This window comes from Chinchilla lanigera, unplaced genomic scaffold (assembly GCF_000276665.1).
Source record: "Chinchilla lanigera isolate Chin_1 unplaced genomic scaffold, ChiLan1.0 scaffold00029, whole genome shotgun sequence".
NCBI lineage: Eukaryota > Metazoa > Chordata > Mammalia > Rodentia > Chinchillidae > Chinchilla > Chinchilla lanigera.
The window spans coordinates 18348130-18355774 of NW_004955430.1; the positions used below are offsets into that span (position 1 = coordinate 18348130).

At 46.1% G+C, this 7645-nt stretch overlaps 1 protein-coding gene across 1 annotated transcript in view; it reads left to right on the forward strand.

Annotated features, from left to right (window-relative positions):
- Window positions 1-3633: 3633 nt before the first annotated feature.
- The window catches only part of Lrrc3b (leucine rich repeat containing 3B), an 88358-nt gene continuing 84346 nt past the window's right edge, over window positions 3634-7645 (forward strand). Inside the window, exon 1 of the mRNA XM_005387498.2 lies at window positions 3634-4207. The gene's annotated coding sequence lies outside the window, so the exon portion shown is untranslated. The remainder of the gene's footprint in view (window positions 4208-7645) is intronic.

A 7645-nucleotide genomic window follows, 5' to 3' on the forward strand; every position in this document is an offset into this window, starting at 1 on the left:
TTTCACTATATGGAGTCATTATCAACTTTAGAATAAGTTTTATTCGCTTAATTATCTAGTTTGCTGATTCTTGATGAAATTACCTCCATAAATGGTAGAAAAATTGATTCATTGCCTAAATCATTTTTATGACCAGGTAGTTCACTAGTTCAGTTTGCCTTATAGGTTTTGGATTAAAATACATAGCACTGCATGAAGAACAGATAAACTTCTAGAACTGTAACTGCTAAATCATTCAAGGGTTTGTTATCCAGAGAAGGTCTGGTTGCTACTACTGCTCTCTTTAAAACTCAGCCACAATACAGTGAGGAAGACTCTCAGGACCCATGGAAAAAGGACATAGAATTCCCTTCCTGGAGAGAAGCTGAGGTCCCTGGCCCTCCTGTTGAACTCAGGACCAACTGCCAGCACAGCTTGCCAACCTTGGGCATGAGCCTTGTGGGAAGTGTGGATTCCAGCTGTAAACAATGTATTTCTATTTCTAAAGAAAGTTAAACAAAAGACATTAATAAATCATATTTTCCAGTGTGTATTTTTGCTGCATCTGTAATATACATAGTTAACTTCTACAACTCCACCCTTGACCTGGAGTGGCCACTAATGTGGATGTGAAGGTGAGTGAATTTAGGACAGTCCACTAGGCTTCCTTCTCTAGTTTACTAATCAACAGTTATAAATATAGCTTTTAATGCCTCCACTCTCTCCTTTTAATTGGCTGTCAAGACAAAGTAGAGGTAGCAACCAATCAGTCTTTGATATTAAACACAGTATTTTGCTGAGCTGGACTCAACTCCAGGTTGCTACAAAACAAATCTAAGTTTATATCAGAGGTGACAAACTCTATGCCCTGTCATTTATCCTTTTTATAGCAGGGATGATACCAACAGTCAGCAACCCCGACTGATGACTTGAGGAATCAACTATAGCAGAAAGCCACTAAGTGTAGGGGCTTTCAATGTCACAGTTAGCAATTAAAGAAAACAATTAAAAGATAAAACACATTCTATGCTTTTTTGTATATGATTTCTATTTTATGATTAATATAAACATTTTAGGAGGGCCTCAAAATTTCAGTAACAAAAGGGATAACTGCTGTTAATATAGGACTGTATATTTTGTAGACATATATCAGAAAATATATTATAGTTTAAACCTTTTATAAATTCCATAATTACCAAAGAAAATCATGTTAGTGTTTTACTATGTACCACAGACTATAATACGTGCTCCATAAATACTATTTCATTTAAAGCACAACACCACTAGGAGGTAAATAATATCAATTTCATAGCTGAGAAGCTGGAGGTTCAAGTCCAAGAACACATAGCCAGCAAATAGAAACATGTGGCTTTAAATCAGATCTATCACCTCCAGATTTTGGTTTTTCATATCCTATGTGTGATTTATACATTTGAAACTTTTCAATGAAAATCATAACCATTATCCATGATAATATTTATCTATTAATTTATAACAATGGTTGATATCATACTAGTATTCTATTGTCTGTATTTATAAACTATTTCATCATTCTTCTCTTGGACATTTGAATTTCGTTTTTCTTCCCTGTGAATCTTCCACTAGTATAAACAACATTACAAAGAATATTCTTATAGTTAAATCTTGGCAACAATTAATTCCTAATCATTTCCTAGGGAGACATACTTAGTAGAGTCACTGCAATAATGGCAAAAAACAATTTATCCTTTCAATAACAGTGTCAAATTTCCCTTTATAACAATTGTTTCCGATTACATGCTTTTTATCTGCATGTACTTATGTTTGGGTCCTTAAGTCTCACTTTAAAGATGCAAACTACATGAAAATTCAAGCCATAGCCTTTCCAGTCATGGTATTATAAAATCACAAAAGCAGAAGGTATCATAGGAGTCATTCAGTCTAATATCCTATAGTGCTTTTTGTACTGCATCTCTAATCTAGTGTATTCATCCTGTAACTCATAGGAGGTAAGACAGAAAAAGAATGGTTTAAAATATCTCTAAACTACCAAGCACATTTCTTCACCTTTCTCAGGGAAACACAGCTTAACCTATTCTAAAATTCATCCAGAATAAGAGTGCCTCGTTGGAAACCAGGCACTTTTGGCAGGCTTCCAACACATCTGACATAGGTCACAAAATGATAAAGAGTTTTTGGTTGTTCTCCACCTGGAATGGGTTTGCTGTAGGTGCTGGCAGCTGACTGTAGAACTCTTGCCCTCTGCAGTTGCTGAACAGCTTGGGCTCCTCTTGCCTTTGGAAATTCAGCAAATAGAAGTGAGGTGACCAATGGGAGATTAACAAGAAACAAAAGCATATGAAGTAGATTTGCATTGCCAGCAAAGGGGTGGTGAATGTCACTGTATGTATCTCTCCTTCTTCAGAAACACTGAAGCTTTCATCACATGAATCCCTTTAATGCTAGGAGTATTGAGGTTTAGTTGTTGCTGAAGTAGAAAATGACCTTCAGCTAGATAAGCCTTAGCTGAGTACTCATTAGACACAAGACACGGTCGGATGTTGCAGTCTGAACAAAAGAAAAGAAAAAAAAAAGAATACTCCTGGGTGACTGAGGTGATAGAAACCTATAAATATGTAAGTTCTCCAAGCAATTAGCAAATAAAACTGACAGTAAGGAGGAGGAAGATGAATTCTGCTCCGGGTGGGGTGGAGTTAGGAGAAAAGCGCTTTAGGAAGAATGTGTTGAGGTTGTGGGGGTTTCTCTGTCCTAAATTGGTTTCTGGCAGAGATATGATAAATAATTAAAATTGTGAAACAAGAACATCATCAAACCCAGTAATTTCCCTTATTTTTCACACATGCACACACACGCACACACACCTGCTTACTTTTTAAGGAACATATATTCTCCACGTCTGCTGCACATTCAGAGCCATCCCTAGAAGGCAAAGGAGAACTGAATCCCAACAACTCCTGCTCTGGAAAGCTAAGTTGGTTGAGGACCAGCATTAGGAACAACAGTGCAGCACCTTAACTTTGAGCATCTTGAGCTGGAAGGGAAACTCATCCTTAGATCCCGCAGTGGAGCTTGTGCATATGTGTGGAGGGGGCGGGTCCCACCTCATCCAGCCCCTTCCCCCAGAGCCTACTACAGTGCTTGGCACCCAGTGGCTGATACTTTGCTGAATTGATTATAACTATCTGCTTTTTCTCCATTGAAGGCAACTGACCCATCACTGCATTTTGTTTCTCTATCAGTTCAATTCACCTTTGCTCTTAGGAGTCAAAAAGCAGGAGAAAAGCCGGAGGTTGAGCACGCCAATAATCCCAGCACCAGGGAGACTGGGGTAAAAGGATCTCCATGAGTTCTAAGGCCATCCTGGGTTACACAGTGAGGTCAAGACCACCCTGAATTACATAGCAAGCCTGCTTGTCTCTCTCTCTCTCTCTCTCTCCCTCTCTCTCTCTCTCTCTCTCTCTGTCTCTCCCCAGATCATATTTATACATATGATGTTCAGGAGAGAGAACGCAGCCATAGCAAGCTGCAAGTATAGCTGCGGAAAGAGATGCAAGGAAAAGAGGCCAGAGCAGGGGAAGGAACTAATGCTCCCACTTTGGCTCATCTCCTCCAGCAGCTATCGCTCAACTCCACCCCCTCTCTCCAGTGAGGATCCCCCTACTAGAAGGCGAGAGATCCGCTGGCTAGGCATTAGCAGAGCTCGGACAGTCACGCTCATCCCTTGCAGCTTTTCTAGTCCCCGGCTGCCTCACCCCTCCTCCCTCCTCCCCAGCCCAGATTTGGAGGCGATTCCCCTCTAGTGACCGAGTCGACTGCATTTGGGCGAGTGGCTTTTTGCCTCCCTCGCGTCTTTGTCTCCTCCTCCTCCTGCGAGCCCCGGAGCCCGGCGCAGGGTCTGCAGCAGCCGCCGCAGCAGGACGAGCCAAGCCGTGCCCCACACAGCAGCCCGGGCCGCACCCTCGCTCGGTGGCGGCGCCCAAAGACGCCAGTCGCGCCACGCACCGCCTGCGTCCCGCTCCCCAGCCACAGCTCCTGAACGCCGCGGTAGCCGGCTAGCCGAGCTCAGAGGGCCGGCGCGGTCAGGGGTGGGCAGCGAGTCTGCCGCCGGTTGGAGGTGGCCGCCGCTGCAGCCCTGGCAAAGAGCACACTTCCAGGCATACACGCACCGAACGCCTCCTCCCTGCGCCACGAGGATGGAACAGCCGTCCCTACCCGGGACTGGCGCAAGGTAAGGTGCAGCCGCCTGTTGCTTTTCGCAGAGCGCGGGATCGTGCCTGCTCGGGTGCTTAGGCCATCCCTTCGGGAACAAGTAGACAACTATCATCCTAGTTCTGAGGTATGTCTGTCCAAACCTCTTGAGCCCCCTGGCACTGACCCTTGGAGAGACCCCGCCTGGAGAGGGGGACTAGACCCGTTTTGCTCCTTCGTGCTCAGCCGGGTGCTATGCAATAGTCTGCAAACTTTTGTGACCACCCGCCCTCCCTGCGCAGGGCTCACCCTGTGCCCTGCAAGTAGCATGTTTAGTTCTCGCGTGCGCCCTTCCCCCGCTCCCTTGCCATCTACATCTGCCCATTTCTTTCTGTACGTTCTCAACAGTCCACTTTTCGCTCCCCGCGGCTCCCTCCCCACAGACGGGGGTTTGGGACCCAGCAGGGCTCAGCCTGCCTGTAGAAGCTGGGTAAAAGCAGAGAAGGTGACAGCAAAGGTGGGACGTGAAGAAAAGCTGCGGCCATCCGAAGCTCCATCCAGAGTGGTGGGGGTCAATTCACCCTGGCGCAAGCCATGTCCAACTCGGTAATAAAACCCCCGGAGAGGCTTTCGGTCGTCCGCCTTGAGAACTGCAAGTGCAGATCTGGGCGGATGGGAAAGTGGTTGGGGCGGGAACGACTGCTGGGGGGCGCGCCGGAGGAAGGTGAGGGTAGCACGTAGCTTTGCCCACCGATGAGAGGGATGAAAGCACTACAAATGCAGGCGGGAGAGCGGTCGTGTGAGGAGAAAAAGATTTAAATCTGAAGGCGTTGGCCGGGTGTGTAAATACAGGTGGGGGAGGGGCTGTACACCTGGGGAGGCGCAGAGGTGGAATGGAGCCCTGAATTTTAGGGGCCCTGAGGAATTTGAGAAGGCTGCTGGGTGCCTGAGGTACAGCGATCTCCCTCCTCAGGAGCCAACAAGCCTCCCGGCTATCATCCGAATGCGTTGGCATCTTGGGCGGTGACTGAATGGTCAGATCATGGACTAGAAATGCTTTTCCTGGCATTAATCGGTCTCTGCCCTCTCTTCTTTCCTTCTCCTGCACTAGCTTAATTCCACACGCTTTTATTTTAGCAGCGGGATCTGTAGACCCACGCCCACCTTCCCTGCCAACTCCTGGGTATCTAGGAGGTTTCCAAAGCTCCACAGTAGGGGTGGGAAGCGGAATCCTGCACCTAGCGGGAGACCAGTGCGCAGGGTGGGCCTGGGGAGACCCTGGCGCACTGCAAGTAGGCAAGGGTCCCAACCAGTTGGAGGAAAGCGCAGTGACAGAGGCTGCAGTGGGAGCCGCTCTCTCCTCACAGCTCCAAGAATCGCACCTGGGCGGAGCAAGGAAGCCCTGTGCTATGCAGGGAGGATCCGGAGCTCAGAGTTGGAGGGCTTGCGGGAAACCGAGAGGGGGTGTAAGCATCGGATGAAGCATGAACTAGCTCCCAGATCTAGGGCCCCGAGTAAAGCAGGTTTACCCACCTTAGCTCCTCCAGGTAGATGCCTCTGGTTGTTTCAGATGCTTTGGCAGATTCAGGAAGAAGAGGAGGATCTTTCTTTCTTGGCACCCCAGCCATCTAGAGCGCAAGACTGCTTGAGGGAGAGAGCCCAGTCTGCTGTTGCAAAGAAAGGGCAGCCTCCCCTCTTTAGCTCCCACAGCCCTCTTTTCCTTCTAAGGAGAACCAGGGTGCCATGGCCTGGAAGCTCCTAATAGAATGTTTCTCCAGGAGGAGGTGCATGCCTCTTTCCAAGCAGTGTCTTTGGCTGAATCAGGTTCCTGCTTCCTCCGGACTCTATAGGGAAAGTATTTAGAAGTTGTGCAGGTCTGAAGCCAAACACAACAATCAGGTCCTCCCTGTCCAAACCTCTCATGGGCAGACTTTTAGGAACACAACCTTCTCTACCTTGCCCTGTGGCCTTGTGGATATCTCCTGCTCTTTTTTACTAGCTGGAAGACAGCAGAATTTGGACAGTCCCTTTGATGGGCCCTTGGTCACATCCTTCCAGAGGAGATATCAAGTCATAAGTGGTCCCAGGAGGAATCCTGATATGGGTTTCCATTATTCAGGGGCACCACTGGCAACTCTGGAGCAGCTAGCTCCCTGCCTGGCAGGGGCAAGCTCCAGAAACCCCAGGAGTCCCAGTGAGGATTCCTGCTGCTCAGGTTCCTAGAGCAGTTTCTAAGCACAAAGGCCACATACTCACGGGCCAGGCGTGACTGATGAGAGATTTCTGGCTTTTGAATTACCTGGATATGTGAGCTAGGATCCTAGTGGTAAGCCTCTCATCCCATGTAATTTCCTTTGTAACATCCTAAGGCATGGTTTTTTCTGGGTGTGACCCCCTGAGCCCTTCCTTTTCATGTAGAAACAGGTTAGAACATATCCCTTGGGAACTTAAGGGAAGACCCTAAATCTGCACTGTGTTTTTTGTTTTGTTTTCAGGTTGCCGAACTATTTCGGGGAGATTAACAGTACTAATAATCAGAACTGGTTAGCCTTTACTGAGTTTGTACTATGTGCTGGGCTTACATCCTTGTTAGTTTTAACTCACACAAACAACCATAAAAGATGACTAAAGTTATTGTTACCATTGTATAGGTGGAAAAACTAAAGTATGGAGCAATTAAATTATTTGCTCATTGTCACCCAGCAAATAAATGGTGGAGTTGGTATACCAGTGGGCAGAGAACATTGGATATTTCCCATACTCTCAGCTCTTTTTGGTACTGAATATTATTTGTCTATAAAGAAGTAGGGAGGAGGCTCCTTACTTCCTCCAAATCCCAGCGGCATACTATAAATGGCAGAGTGGCTGGAGTATGGGGTGGGCTGGGTATGGGGTGGGTTGCACTTTCCTGCCTCTGTTGGGGTAGACCTCGGTAGCATGAGTTGATAGTGCTGGAAGATGATTGAGGGAATTGGCTACTGGTGTTGAAATATTCTTCCGGATGTTTTAGCAGACATTTAATTTTACATAGAAGGAGGAATCCAAAGCAGAACAGAGATTTGCTTTATTGTAAACAGAGGCAATTTTAGGTAACAACTATATTCTGCAAATGAGTGCCTTTTTGGGGTTTGAATCACAGAGTGTTGGGGTGAAAGAGATCTCAGGTATCATCTCTTCCAATCCAGACTAAAGGAGAAGATTCAGTGATGAACTCCAGGCTACCTAGTGGATTTGCAGCATAACTAATATAAACCCACTTTCTTTTGGCCCTTTGTCAAAAAAACCCACATTAACACATAAATAGATTATGTCCACTTCTGCTATTTTTTACCGTAAGATTAATTATGGAAAATATTTATTTAAAAAATATTGCTGTGCTTATTTTTCCATTAATGCTTCTCAATCAGTACAATAAAAAATTTAGTATCCTATAATGGCCAATCCGTAAGGAATCTGCCCCTTTTGAAAAAAAAAAAAA